The sequence below is a fragment of the Heptranchias perlo genome, chromosome 30 (genome assembly GCF_035084215.1).
Source record: "Heptranchias perlo isolate sHepPer1 chromosome 30, sHepPer1.hap1, whole genome shotgun sequence".
In the NCBI taxonomy this organism is placed as follows: domain Eukaryota; kingdom Metazoa; phylum Chordata; class Chondrichthyes; order Hexanchiformes; family Hexanchidae; genus Heptranchias; species Heptranchias perlo.
This window is the reverse complement of record NC_090354.1, coordinates 2,126,778-2,140,742: the sequence shown is the minus strand read 5'-3', so window position 1 is coordinate 2,140,742 and position 13,965 is coordinate 2,126,778. Positions and strand designations below refer to the sequence as shown.

The 13,965-nt window shown below is 48.8% G+C and overlaps 1 protein-coding gene across 1 annotated transcript in view; it reads left to right on the top strand.

Annotated features, from left to right (window-relative positions):
* The window catches only part of LOC137300232 (catenin beta-1-like), a 65,682-nt gene extending 63,771 nt beyond the window's left edge, over positions 1-1,911 (top strand). Inside the window, exon 15 of the mRNA XM_067969333.1 lies at positions 619-1,911. The gene's annotated coding sequence lies outside the window, so the exon portion shown is untranslated. The remainder of the gene's footprint in view (positions 1-618) is intronic.
* Positions 1,912-13,965: the final 12,054 nt, after the last annotated feature.

The window sequence follows — 13,965 nt, the reverse complement described above, 5'->3', positions numbered from 1 at the left end:
ATCCAGCTAGACCCACTCCCCTGCCCTGCACATTTTTTCGTTTCAAGTACTTATCCAGTTCCCTTTTGAAGGCCATGATTGAATCTGCCTCCACCACCCCCTCGGGCAGTGCATTCCAGATCCTAACCACTCGCTGTGTTTAAAAAAAAAAGTCTTTCCTCATGTCACCTTTAGTTCTTTTGCCAATCACCTTAAATCTATGCCAATCTATGCCCTTTGGTTCTTGACCCTTCTGCCAATGGGAACAGTTTCTCTCTATCCACTCTGTCTAGACCCTTCATGATTTTGAATACCTCTATCAAATCTCCTCGCAACCTTCTCTGTTCCAAGGAGAACAACCCCAGCTTCTCCATTCTATCCACCCAATTTAAGTCCCTCATCCCGGTACTTTCAGGGATAGAGGGAGAAAACTGGAAACCAGAGAGAGGGGGATGCTTTGCTCCTGTAAAACAATCAACTGGAAGGTTCCACAGCTGAAAGCCTCTTTGCGCTCTGATACTCGATCTGAAAGTGAGTGGCTGGCCGGGAGCTGTCATTAATGGGTGAGATGGTTTTTCTCGAGTGACTTTATTCTGCCACGTCCCTGCTGATTGTGACTTTGATCTTTTCTCTTAACAGCCTCTAACTGCGGATGAGGTTCAGGATGGATCGGCAAGACTGCTTTTAACGGAGTGTGTGTGTGTGGGGGGCAGAGACTTGGATGTTGGAGTTTAGAAGTGCCTAACACGCATCAAAGAAAGCCTGCGGGAACCATTATCCCAAACCTTTCAGTGTAGGACTAATTGAGGAAATTCTTGGTGTCGGCGATGATTGTATTTAGCACACTCCTCGACGTCTAAAGGTTTCAGTTCTGTTTAAGCAGCTTCTCTAACATGAGCTTCACAATTTTAAAAAGAAAAATTAATCTTCCCCTGAAAACCCCCTTGTCTGAGCTCTGAATGTTCAAAGCTGTAATTTACCAAAGGATTTTTTTAAAACCAGTTTCATTCTAGTTTTAGAATATTTAGGGTTACATTTACTTATAATGTTTGGACTCGGTTTCTAGATAGTAATTATTTGAGCGAGCGAGTAGCTGATTGTACGCGACGGGTGAACTTGTAATCGTTCGATACCCAATCCCCAAGGGAATTGCTAAAAGCAACAAAAAAGGAACTTTAATTCTCATTCTGTAATCTTATCCGGTCCCCACTGGCGGGAGGGGAGGGGGAGAGGGGAATCATTCTCCTGGGGGCGTGAGAATCAATAAATGATGTTCAGAAAGTTTTTTTTTGTTGAATCAATTAACGTAAAATTAGCAGATGAAACCAGCTGCTCCCTCCCTCCTTCCCCCTCACCTAGTCTGATCAGTGAGTCGGAGTGGGTGAGGGGGTCTCTCAGGGTCTTTCTGAATCTAATCAGCCTGTGCTGCTACTTTAAGTTTTTGTAAAAGGCAAAGTCAAAAACAATATACCACAGATTGTATTGGCTTCTGCTTTTGATCTTCGAAAAGGCAAAGTCTGGGAGCTTCAGCAGTCGACTAATCCGGGGAATCAGCACAAGACTTTAAAACTCAGCTACAGGCTAATGGGGGGAGTCGCAGCGGGTGGAGGGGTCCAATCTAGTCGACTCATAGCCACAATTTCTCCTGAGGTTAATGATCCCAAGATGTGCTTAAACGAGGCAGTGTAGCAGGGTTAATATTACTGACGCAGTGTCTATCCTGATTTATTGTTTTTTATTTTAATGGTGAGTGGTGTTTGTGCGGTTTCCTGCTGTAACCATTTTGAACAGCTTTTCGGACTAATTCCCGTTTCCTTGAGTTGTAAATTGTATGATGATGCAGGTCATTCATACAGCGCCTGGTTTCAATAATCTACCTTTGATAACTCCTGTAAGTTTTTGTAAAAAGCAAATTAAAAACAATATACCACAGATTGTTTTCGCTTCTGCTTTTTAGAAATAAGATGCAGATTACTCTGAACTAAAACACAGACTGAGAAAAGGGCACTCTGTTCACCCAGGTCTGTACCAGTCACAGCCCATGTACACACTCCCCGATCATGGACTCTACCCAAAGTTTTCAGTTGCTCTTACATTATCAATAGTTGGAAATAGAAGCAGGAAATGCAAAAAAAAAAGTGCAGAGGTATTTATAAAAATTTTTTAGTATTGGACAAAAATGGTGCAGTGGTTATTTAATATAGAGATAATTATTTTTATAGTTACATTTTTCCAGAGGGAAAAATCTGTATAAATATTCCCTGCTCTCCAAAGATAATAAAGCAGAACACTATAGGAACAGGAGGAGGCCATTTGGCCCCTCAAGTCACTTCTGCCATTCAATTAGATCATGGCTGATTCTACTCCCTTTACCTGCGTTAGATCCGTAACCCTTGATACCATCACCTAACAAAAATCTATCGCTCTCAGCCTTGAAAGCTCCAATTGACCCTCACCATTCACAGCCTTTTGGGGGAGAGAGTTCCAGATTTCTGCTACTCTGTGTGTGTGTGTGTGTGTGTGTGTGTGTGTGTGTGTGTATATAAAAAGTGACCAGACTGTCTCTGCGCTGATGAAGGGAAGGGTCTCAATTAGTCTCGCTCGCTCGCTGAGTGTGTTGACCCCCCTCCTCACGGATGAGCTGGTTTCTGGGCAGATGGACTCGGGAAGGAAATGGCATTTCTGGGGAGGCAGAAAATATCACTTGTCACTCTTCTCACCGTTCCTGCGGCAGTGGGGGTTCGGGGGGAGAGAGCGGGGGCCAAAAATTCAGGTTTAATTGTGAATCTTGGTGAAAGGGATTTAGTTTGTAGATGTTCAGCTTTCAAGGTCCCCGTCAGTGCCTCCGATATACAGAAACGTGAGGGGTCTAAACCAATAGAGTGGCCTTTTGTTTGCTGATAGTTGCTGAAGTACAAAGAAAAAGACTTTCCGCTCCAGCCAGCCGCAGTAGCCCCATTTTTATCTTTTGCTTGAGGTGTCAAAACAAATTTATTTTTCTCCGGTTATGGAAGCTGCCAAAGGGAGCGATTGGGCTGAATTTTATGCCACACATTTAAGTTAAAACCACTTCAGCCCCCGAGAACTGACGGTTCTGAGTAATTTCAGCTCGACATCGCCCAGATAATCAGTACCCTTCACCAATCTGATTGAGTTCATGCTTCACTTCTTCCCAAGTAATTGCCCCCTGCGGCAACAGTAAGTCAAAAACAGGACTTTCTGAGGTCTGTGGCCCTGGTCTTTTGTCTTGTTTGCAGGCACTTTGTTTTGATCAGGATTGCCTGCAGCAAACTTGCCCCCCTATTTGTCTAAAGTGTCGGGCTGGGATGCCAGGGAAAATGATTAGAATGGAGTGTGTAGCTACACCGACTCTCAGCGGTGGCAATTATTCCTCCTCCTCTAGTTCTCTCCGCTCCTGAAGGTGATAGCTCCTTGCTGGGGTACAGTTCCACAGCTGTTATACTGTCTGCCAGCATCTCGGAGTGAAAGCCCACAGAGTGAGGGTTACTTGACTGTTCAACTGTAGAGGGCATCATGGCCAGGTCCAATCCTATCATCAATGGACATTCAAGCACCTTCCAATCAGTGATGCTGGGTACCAACTAGGAGTGGAAATCCTGACTTTCCATTCCCTACTTGAGGAAGCTGAGGCGGACAGTAGCAGGCCGACCTGAGCCCAGCACAGGAGGGGAATTGCATTTACCTACTGCCTTATCAGAGTAGACCACAGGTTCCCTCCCTCCCTCCCTCCAGGACTGAATCTGTGCCAGACGTGGAGGGCTACTTTTCTGTGTGATCCTGCGGGTAGTTTATATCTGGGGGGCGTGGGGTTGGGGAAGATGGTGGGAGAAGGGAACTCAGGTTCAGAAAGCAATTAACTTCTGATGAGGGATTCGGTCCCACGCCACATTATTTAGGGCCCCCAGTGTCATCATCAAAATATCCAATTCCCTTTTGAAAGTTATTATTGAATCTGCTTCCACTGCCCTTTCAGGCAGCGCATTCCAGATCATAACAACTCGCTGCGTAAAAAAAAATTCTTATCAAAGGAAGTTGAATCCATACCTGAAAAGGAAACATTTGCAGGGCTCTGGGGAAAGTGCTGAGGAGTGGGACTAATTTCTAAGAGCTAGCACGATGGGCTGAATGGCCTCCTGTGCTGTATGATTCTATCTCCCCCTCTGGTTCTTTTGTCAATTATCTTAAATCTGTGCCCTTTGGTTTCTGACCCTCCTGCCAGTTATCCAGAACCATAGCCGCACATGCCTTCTGTTGTTTTGTTAGCTGTTAGGAATCGACTTATGTTGTACAAGTTGAAACCTGCCATTGTGCAGCTACTGACAGACTGCGCAGTTCATGCACACAAAGAAGTCGTGGCTTGGAACCAGCCCAGGCTCCCTGGCCTTTCCCAGAGAGAGCTGGAGATAGTCCAGGGGCAGTGTGTACACTTGGCAGATGTCAGCGTTTTGTGAAGATGAATTTAGTGTCTCTGGGGTGGATGTCGTCACAGGTCCTGAACAAATGCCCCTTGTCTCTGATTTAACATGTACTGTTAGCCCCAATACCCAACAGTGACCCCCCCGACCCCACAATTCCTTATGGAATATTGCCCACCATTTGAGAGAGATGATCTTCCACAGATCCTTTCTGGTGGGTGTTGGGAGTCGGGGTGTATAATTGTGAGGTGAGTCACAACATTAAATGCAATTTGCAGATTTAAAGGTCAAATGGGTCATTTGCAATATTTCCGGGGGAGAGAGTTACTCCCAGTGCGTCTGTCCCATCGCACTGAGAGGCACCAATCGCATTCATTCATCAGAACCTCGGTCCTGATCTCTCGACGGAGCTGAACCTGTCAGTACAAGGCCCATTGTCTGCATGCCTTCATAACCCAATCCATCAAAGATCTCCTGTTAGTTCTGACTTGTCAGGGGTATCAGTAACACCTGATCTCGTGAGAGAGCCGTAAATTCCTCTGTTACTGACTCTATTTTTACTGATGTTAATCCCTCTCCCTCACACTGTCACTCAGTAACCCCTCTCCCCCCAGCGCCCTGTGTTACTGACTGTATCTCTACTGATGTTAATCCCTCTCCCTCACACTGTCACTCAGTAACCCCCCTCCCCCCAGCGCCCTGTGTTACTGACTGTATCTCTACTGATGTTAATCCCTCTCCCTCACACGGTCACTCAGTAACCCCTCTCCCCCAGCGCCCTCTGTTACTGACTGTATCTCTACTGATGTTAATCCAGCTCCCTCACACTGTCACTCAGTAACCCCTCTCCCCCAGCGCCCTGTGTTACTGACTGTATCTCTACTGATGTTAATCCCTCTCCCTCACACTGTCACTCAGTAACCCCTCTCCCCCAGCGCCCTGTGTTACTGACTGTATCTCTACTGATGTTAATCCCTCTCCCTCACACGGTCACTCAGTAACCCCTCTCCCCCAGCGCCCTGTGTTACTGACTGTATCTCTACTGATGTTAATCCCTCTCCCTCACACCGTCTCTCAGTAACCCCTCTCCCCCAGCGCCCAGTGTTACTGACTGTATCTCTACTGATGTTAATCCCTCTCCCTCACGGTCACTCAGTAACCCCTCTCCCCCAGCGCCCTCTGTTACTGACTGTATCTCTACTGATGTTAATCCAGCTCCCTCACACTGTCACTCAGTAACCCCTCTCCCCCAGCGCCCTGTGTTACTGACTGTATCTCTACTGATGTTAATCCCTCTCCCTCACACTGTCACTCAGTAACCCCTCTCCCCCCAGCGCCCTGTGTTACTGACTGTATCTCTACTGATGTTAATCCCTCTCCCTCACACCGTCTCTCAGTAACCCCTCTCCCCCAGCGCCCAGTGTTACTGACTGTATCTCTACTGATGTTAATCCCTCTCCCTCACACTGTCACTCAGTAACCCCTCTCCCCCAGCGCCCTGTGTTACTGACTGTATCTCTACTGATGTTAATCCCTCTCCCTCACACTGTCACTCAGTAACCCCTCTCCCCCCAGAAAGGGGATTGAGAGAAGTTGTTCGGGGTAAGAGCGAGCGAGAAACCCCCCCAACCCCAGCATTAGCGTCAGGGATTGGGCCATAAACCTGCAGGACGCCAGTTTGCAACCAGAGAAAATTCAGGAAAGATCGCGGTCCACGATCGGAAATAAGGAGAGTCGATGCCTTCAAGAAGGTGCTGAAAGATCACCTCGTCTCACGGGTGAGTCACTGACGCACACTCTCCCTCGTCCTCGACTGTTTCACTGCTGACCGCCCAACTTCCCTTCCTGGCCCCCATGTTAGCTGATATTGTGGATGGTTCCCTCTCCTCAGGTATTGTTCCCCTCTCCCTTCAAAACTGCTATCATCACCCCTCCCTCCTCAAAAAAAAAACACCTGGACCCTCTGTCTTTGTAAACTACCCTCCCCATCTCCAACCTCCCTTTCCTCCCAAAGTCCTTGATCGTGTTGTCGCCTCAAATCCGTGCCCATCTTTTCTGCAACTCCACGTTTGAATCCCTCCGCCTCCTTCTCAGGGCAAGTACGGGACGGGTGATAAATGCCAGCCTTGCCAGCGACGCCCACATCCTGAACGAATAAATATAAAAATGTACAGTCTTAGCCACTAAGCTACTGAGGGGAGTTGCCCGTAACTGTACTGTTTAAGTGAAGCTGATAGCTTTGCCCTGGGGAGGGTGGGAGATAAGGCAAGTTATAATGAGTCAGGATCTGCAAGTATCATTACTGCAAACAGCTTCCTAGACAGCCCCTTCAATCAATACGTGTAATTGTCAGTCCACATACTGCACTGATTGGTAGCAGCGATAAAACACACAGTGATGTATGCTGGGGAAGAAAGGACAGCACTGTCAGAGTGACGGAACAGGATTGGGCACAGGGCGACGTGTCCTGAGAGAGGAGGGGAAACTGATTCACACTGCTGCAGCCCGAGGGAACCGAGTCAGAGCACCTCTTGTTTCAGATGCTAATTACCTTCTCTTCCCCCGCCCCAAAGCTCATATCAGGCTCGCCCCTCGTTAACCCTTCCCAGACCACAGTATTACACTCAGGGCCCTGCACCTCCAAACTCTGCTCACACTTCCTTCCACGTTTGTACGACAGTCCCAGGAGAAGTGGCCAGAGTCAAAGTGTTGCAACATCTCCCTAAACACAAACATATCGAGTGCTGCCCACTGGCAGGAGATTTTCTTTTATTCATTCATGGGATGTGGGCGTTCCAGCATTTTTTGCCCATCTCTAATTGCCCTTGAGAAGGGGTGGTGGGACCCGATCCACAAGGCCGACTCTGTCAGCATATCCAGTGAACGGTAAGTTGCTGGTTTGGCCGCTTCCCACAATCCCACAGAGCTGGCACAGGTCCTGACTTCTGTTTCACTCATCCTGTTATCTCTCAGTTTTGAAATTATTACAGCTGGTTAATGAGAACACACACAAGAAGATAGAAAGGACTTGTATTTATAGAGTGCCTTTCACAACTTCAGGGTGTCCCAAAGCGCTTTACAGCCAATGAAGTATTTTTGAAGTGTAGTCACTGTTATAATGTAAGAAACACAGCAGCCAATTTATGCAGCAATGTGATAAATGACCAGATAATCTGTTTTTTAGTGATGTTGGTTGAGGGATAAATATTGGCCCCAGGACCCCGGGGAGAACTCCCCGGCTCTTCTTCCAATAGTGGGATCTTATACACCCGCCTGAGAGGGCAGACGGGGCCTCGGTTTAACGCCTCATCTGAAAGACGGCACCTCCGACAGTTCAGCACTCCGTCAGTACTGCAAGTATTATATAGAATTACATAGTATGTACAGCACAGAAACAGGCCATTCAGCCCAACCGGTCTATGCCGGTGTTTATGCTCCACACGAGCCTCCTCCCTACTTCATCTATTTAATAAGGTTTTTTTTTTCCATATTTGATTTGTTTATAGTTCAGGGCAGTATCGCACAGCAAACACTCTTTCCCTCAACAAGCTCCATAATCATCCATCAAAGTTCTGCACCATCTCCTGTTTACATCTGTCTGAGGAACCAGCTGCCCCATCGCCAGGACTCAGCCCTAAGGAGCAGAGGCTGGTACCCTGCCCGTGTTCATGCTCGTGACAGTGACTGATGGCTGGGGCTGAACGAAGTGACTGTGTGCTGAGGCTCTGCTCAGTCCCATCTCTGGTCTGCAGAGAGTCACCGCTTTGTCCCACGGAGCCTGGGCTGCAGACAGACTTCCTTCCCTCACTGTCGGAATCTCGAAATGGCCGTCAGTGTTGCAGCTCAGACAGTCCGGCGAGGAGCCCCTGCCCTTGAGGACCTGCAAGTTCAGCCTTGTGGCAACTGGGAATAAGGACACGCCTCAGAACCATCTCCTGCCTGAGAATCTAGAACTGCTTCCCTTTGTTGTGACAATGATGATATAGGTGTGTGGTGGCTGTTACTGGACTAAAAATCCAGAGAACATGAGTTCAAATCCCACCATTGGCAGGTTGAGAATTTGAATTCAGTTTTGAAACACTGGTCTCAGTGAAAGTGACCATGGAGCTGTGGATTGTTGTAAAAAACCCAACTGGTTCATTAATGTCCTTTAGGGAAGGAAACCTGCCGTCCTTCCCCGGTCTGGGCCTATATGTGACTCCAGTCCCCACACCAACATGGTCGGTTCTCAACTGCCCTCTGAAGTGGCCCAGCAAACACATAAATAGACATAGTTCTGGACTCCCTCGCAAGTAAAAACACCTTCTCTACGTTATAATCTTAAAGATCTCTATCAGGTCACCCCCTCAGCCTTCTCTTTGAGAAAAGAGCCCCAGCCTGTTCAGTCTTTCCTGATAATTATACCCTCTCAGTTCTGGTATCATCCTTGTGAATCTTTTTAGCACCTTCTCCAGTGCCTCGATATTATTTCTATAATATGGAGACCACTCAGTTGTATCAAACTGCTCGCCTTCACCACACGGACTGCAGCGGTTCAAGAAGGCGGCTCACCACCACCTTCTCAAGGGGCAACTCGGGACGGGCAATAAATGCCGGCCTCGCCCAGCGACGTCCACATCCCGAGAATGAATAAATAAAAAAAACCTGATCACTGTGACATTCTGTGAATGAAGAATTGTCAATTCAGCAAAAAGACTTAAATTATAAATGAAATAAAAGCTTTCCCAACATTCTCACTGAGTTTATTCACAGACTAACTGAGTAATAAAGACAGGAAGGACCCAGGTTTATTCCCTGGTCTGTGCTGAGTCAGCTGATCACAGTCGGGGGGTGAGGGAGTGGCCGGGGAGGGAGTGGGGGTGAGGGAGTGGCCGGGGAGGGAGTGGGGGGGAGGGAGTGGGGGTGAGGGAGTGGCGGGGAGGGAGTGGGGGTGAGGGAGTGGGGGTGAGGGCGTGGCGGGGAGGGAGTGGGGGTGAGGGAGTGGCGGGGAGGGAGTGGCGGGGAGGGAGTGGGGGTGAGGGAGTGGCGGGGAGGGAGTGGGGGTGAGGGAGTGGCGGGGAGGGAGTGGCCGGGGGGGGTGGGGGTCGTGTTGGGGGCCACAGTTGTCTTGATGTCCCTGGTGGTCTAGGGAGTTCCTGCCCTCTGGTGACTCCTGCTGGGAAGTACAGGCATGGAGCTCAGCGGAGACAAGAGCAGGTTTCACTGTGATACTCTCCATTTGTGTGTGTGTGAGAGAATGAACGTGATTGATTGTGAGTGTGTGTCTGTGAGTGTGTTTGTGTCAGTGAGTGTGAGTGTGTTTGTGTCAGTGAGTGTGTGAGTGTGTTTGTGTCAGTGAGTGTGAGTGTGTGTCTGTGAGTGTGAGTGTGTTTGTGTCAGTGAGTGTGAGTGTGTGTCTGTGAGTGTGAGTGTGTTTGTGTCAGTGAGTGTGTGTCTGTGAGTGTGTTTGTGTCAGTGAGTGTGAGTGTGTGTCTGTGAGTGTGTTTGTGTCAGTGAGTGTGAGTGTGTGTCTGTGAGTGTGTTTGTGTCAGTGAGTGTGAGTGTGTGTGGACATTGGTTGAGGACGGGATCAGGCTCAGCTCTGATACCCTCCATGATGGAATAGCCTCGTTGTCTGGGCTCACAGATGGAGAACTGCCCTTTAGGTGAAGTATTGGGGAGCAGCAGTGAGACTGAAGACCTTCAGGGGACAAGGGGGAATAGTGCAACATAAATACTGCTTTTATGGGGCAGCTGAAATGTGTGGTGGGTGAATTTGATCATGATCATTGCTGAGTAAAGTTAGATGTGGAGAGGGAGAGAAGCAGGAGGTCAGAATGTGTGTGTCAGGGAGTCAGTCCCTGCCTCACGATTAACCTGCGCTCACCAACCTGGTCGTGCTCAGTTTGAAGGGTTAGTCGCTGCCATGTGATGTCTCCTTCTATCCCCTCGTTTCCCAGCCTGAGTTTCACACTCCCTCTCTCTCTCTCCCTCCCTCCCTCCCTCTCTCTCTCTCTCTCTCCGGTGGATCTGAGATGATAAACTGACTGGTGTCCCATTGATTTCCTGTCAGCTTTTTCCAGCTTCTACACCAGGATCTGATTGAAGAAAGTGACTCCCTCGGCTGCTAACCTGGCAATGGGGTGGGGAGGGGGCGGGGGGAAGGGGGGCGGGGGAGGAGGGAGGGGCAGGGGGAGGAAGGAGGTGGGGACTGTACTAACACCATGCTGTTTCTGTGCATCCCATAGCAACAGGGGTGGGGGCCTAAAAAAAGAAAAGTTACTTTTTATTTATATTGTTCATGGGATGTGGGCGTCGCTGGCGAGGCCGGCATTTATTGCCCATCCCTAATTGCCCTGGAGAAGGTGGTGGTGAGCCGCCTTCTTGAACCGCTGCAGTCCGTGTGGTGAAGGTTCTCCCACAGTGCTGTTAGGAAGGGAGTTCCAGGATTTTGACCCTGCAACGATGAAGGAACGGCGATATATTTCCAAGTCGGGATGGTGTGTGACTCGGTGGGGAACTTGGAGGTGATGGGTGTTCCCATGTACCTGCTGCCCTTGTCCTTCTAGGTGGTAGAGGTCGTGGGTTTGGGAGGTGCTGTCGAAGTAATTTCAGAGAGATGCTGCTGTGCTAAAAACAACAGAAAGGGCACGCAATGAAAAATAAATTAACTCTTGATTTCCAGGTGGATTTAGATGACGCCATTTTTCCCCTGTGGAAATTTTCTAGTTTGCTGGAGCCACGAAGGAAGGTTCTGAGTTCAAAGTTCAGATCCTGAATCCCCTCCCCAAATGCGGGTTCCAGTTTTGGGTTTCTCTGCCCAGTCACTATGTTTAGAAGCTTCACCTGGTAGCCTCCAAATCCGAATTCAGACCCTGCCAAGTTAACAACAACAACAACTTGCATTTATATAGCACCTTTCATGTAGTAAAATGCCCCGAGGTGCTTCACAGGACCGATTATCAAACAAAATTTGACACCGAGCCACATAAGGAGATATTAGGACAGGTGGCCAAAAGTTTGGTCAAAGAGGTGAGCTGAGGCAGGGGTGGAGACGGGTGATATTACAGAGGTGGCAGTAGGCGGCCTTGGTGATGGAGCAGTTATGGGGTCAGAAGCTCATCTCAGGGTCAAATAGTTTAGATTGGGAGTGAACTCTAGACCTCGGGAAGAGAGTGTGGAATCCGTCAAAATAATATCTTCCAACCAGAGGAAAATATCCTGAAAATGAAGTCAGCCAACTGCCAAAGGCATGAAATGCAGTCATATTGGCCGGGGATTTAAGAGTTGTTTTAGGTCCCCAGTAGCTTTGGGTTGTCACAGACATTTTACTTGCTCTGTTTGACATAAAATATGCCAGGAAACAAAGTAATGAGGTAAGTATTTTGAAAAATGCCAGCGATTATCCAGAAATGAGAGGGAACTAAAAAGAGAGAGAGAGACAGAGAGACAGATAGAGAGTGAGAGTGGTCGAGAGAGAGAGAGAGAGATGGAGGAAAGAGGGAGAGAGACAAAGAGAGGGATGGAGACAGAGATGGGAAGGAGAGACAGAGAGGCAGAGAGAGTTGAAGATAAACACAAAGAAGGAAAAGAAACAGAAGGACTTAGAGCGAGAGATACGCAGACAAAGTTACAGGAAGAGAGAGACAGAGACTCGGAGCGGAGCTACAGGCGGGAGCGGACCTAGGAGAGAGCGCGGGACTCGGAGACTACTAAAGGCCCAGGCTCGAGGGCCTACCCGCAGAGAGGCAATCGGTGAAAAAAACAAGGATTGAGGTCACAGGACAGCGGGTAGGTGATTGACGAGTCGATAAAGGGAGCAGCGGAGGCCTGAGGTGAGTGATTAAACTCACCTACGTGAGTCTTTTTCCCCAGTGGGGAAGGAGCTTCGCGGCTTTTTCAAAGGCAGGGGGCGGGGCCAATTCATTGGTACCCGTATATAGGTGGAGCGGTTGCTAAACCCGAGACACTACACAAGTAGTGACTCCCACCCTCCCACCTCCTCTAACCTTTTGCGGGGTAGAGGGAATTTAAAGGGTAGGTTCGTTTTTATATTTTGTTTTTCAGGGACTTAACTCCTGGACCGAAGATAAATAAGAAGCAAAAAGTAATCCAAAGTGGGACGTCCCCAAGGAAGAGGTTGGTGAGTATTTTCCTGCTGAATTTGTCTAAGGTTCGAGTTTGTGGATTCTCGGGTCTCTGTTGTGTAGTGGGGGACTGCTGTTCAGCAAGGGCCCTTGAGTATACCTTTTAATTGAAGTGAAATTGGTGGGATTCATTTAATTTGAATTAATTAGTTAAAGGGTAAGTCATGTCAGGACAGCCCAGCCCCGTGTTATGCTCTTCCTGCTCTATGTGGGAAATCAGGGACCCTTCCGGTGTCCCTGACGACCATGTGTGCGGGAAATGTATCCAGCTGCAGCTACTGACAAACCGCATTGCGGCACTGGAGCTGCGGATGGATTCATTAAGGAGCATTCGCGATGCTGAGAACGTCGTGGACAGCACGTTTAGTGAGATGGTCACACCGCAGGTAAAGGTTGTACAGGCAGGAAGTAAGTGGGTGACCTCCAGGCAGAGTAAGAGGAGCAGGCAGGCAATGCAGGGGTCCCCTGTGGCCGTCCCCCTCTCAAACAAATATACCGCTTTGGATATTGTTGAGGGGGATGACTTATCAGGGGAAGGCAGCAGCAGCCAACTTCCTGGCACCAGGGGTAGCTCTGCTGCACAGGCTGGGAGGAAAATGAGTGGAAGAGCTATAGTGGTAGGGGATTCTATCGTAAGGGGAACAGACAGGCGTTTCTGTGGCCGTAAACGTGACTCCAGGATGGTTTGTTGCCTCCCTGGTGCCAGGGTCATGGATGTCACTGAGCGGCTTCAGGGCATTCTCAAGGGGGAGGGTGAGCAGGCAGAGGTCGTGGTCCACATTGGGACCAACGACATAGGTAGGAAGGGAGATGAGGTCCTGCATCAAGAATTTAGGGAGCTAGGTAGCAGATTAAAGAGCAGGACCTCAAAGGTTGTAATCTCTGGATTACTCCCAGTGCCACGGGCTAGTGAGTATAGAAATAGGAGGATAGAACAGATGAATGCGTGGCTAAAGAGTTGGTGCAGGAGGGAGGGTTTCAGTTTCCTGGATCACTGGGCCTGCTTCTGGGGAAGGTGGGACTTGTACAAGTCGGACGGGTTGCACCTGAACCAGAGCGGGACAAATATCCTTGCGGGGAGGTTTGCTAGCACTGTTGGGGGGGGTTTAAACTAACTTGGCAGGGGGATGGGATACAGAGTGGAGCTACAATAGGGGGTGATGTGCAGCCAAATATTGAGAAAAAAACAAGTCAGCTTGGAAGACAGGGCAAATATGTGAGGGCAAGGCTGGATGGCATCTATTTTAATGCAAGGAGTCTTGCAAATAAGGTGGATGAACTGAAGGTGTTGATAAACACATGGGAGTATGATATTGTTGCTGTCACAGAGACATGGTTGAGGGAGGGGCAAGACTGGCAGCTCAATATTCCGGGGTACAGAATCTTCAGGCGAGACAGAGGGGGAGGTATAAGAGGAGGGGGGG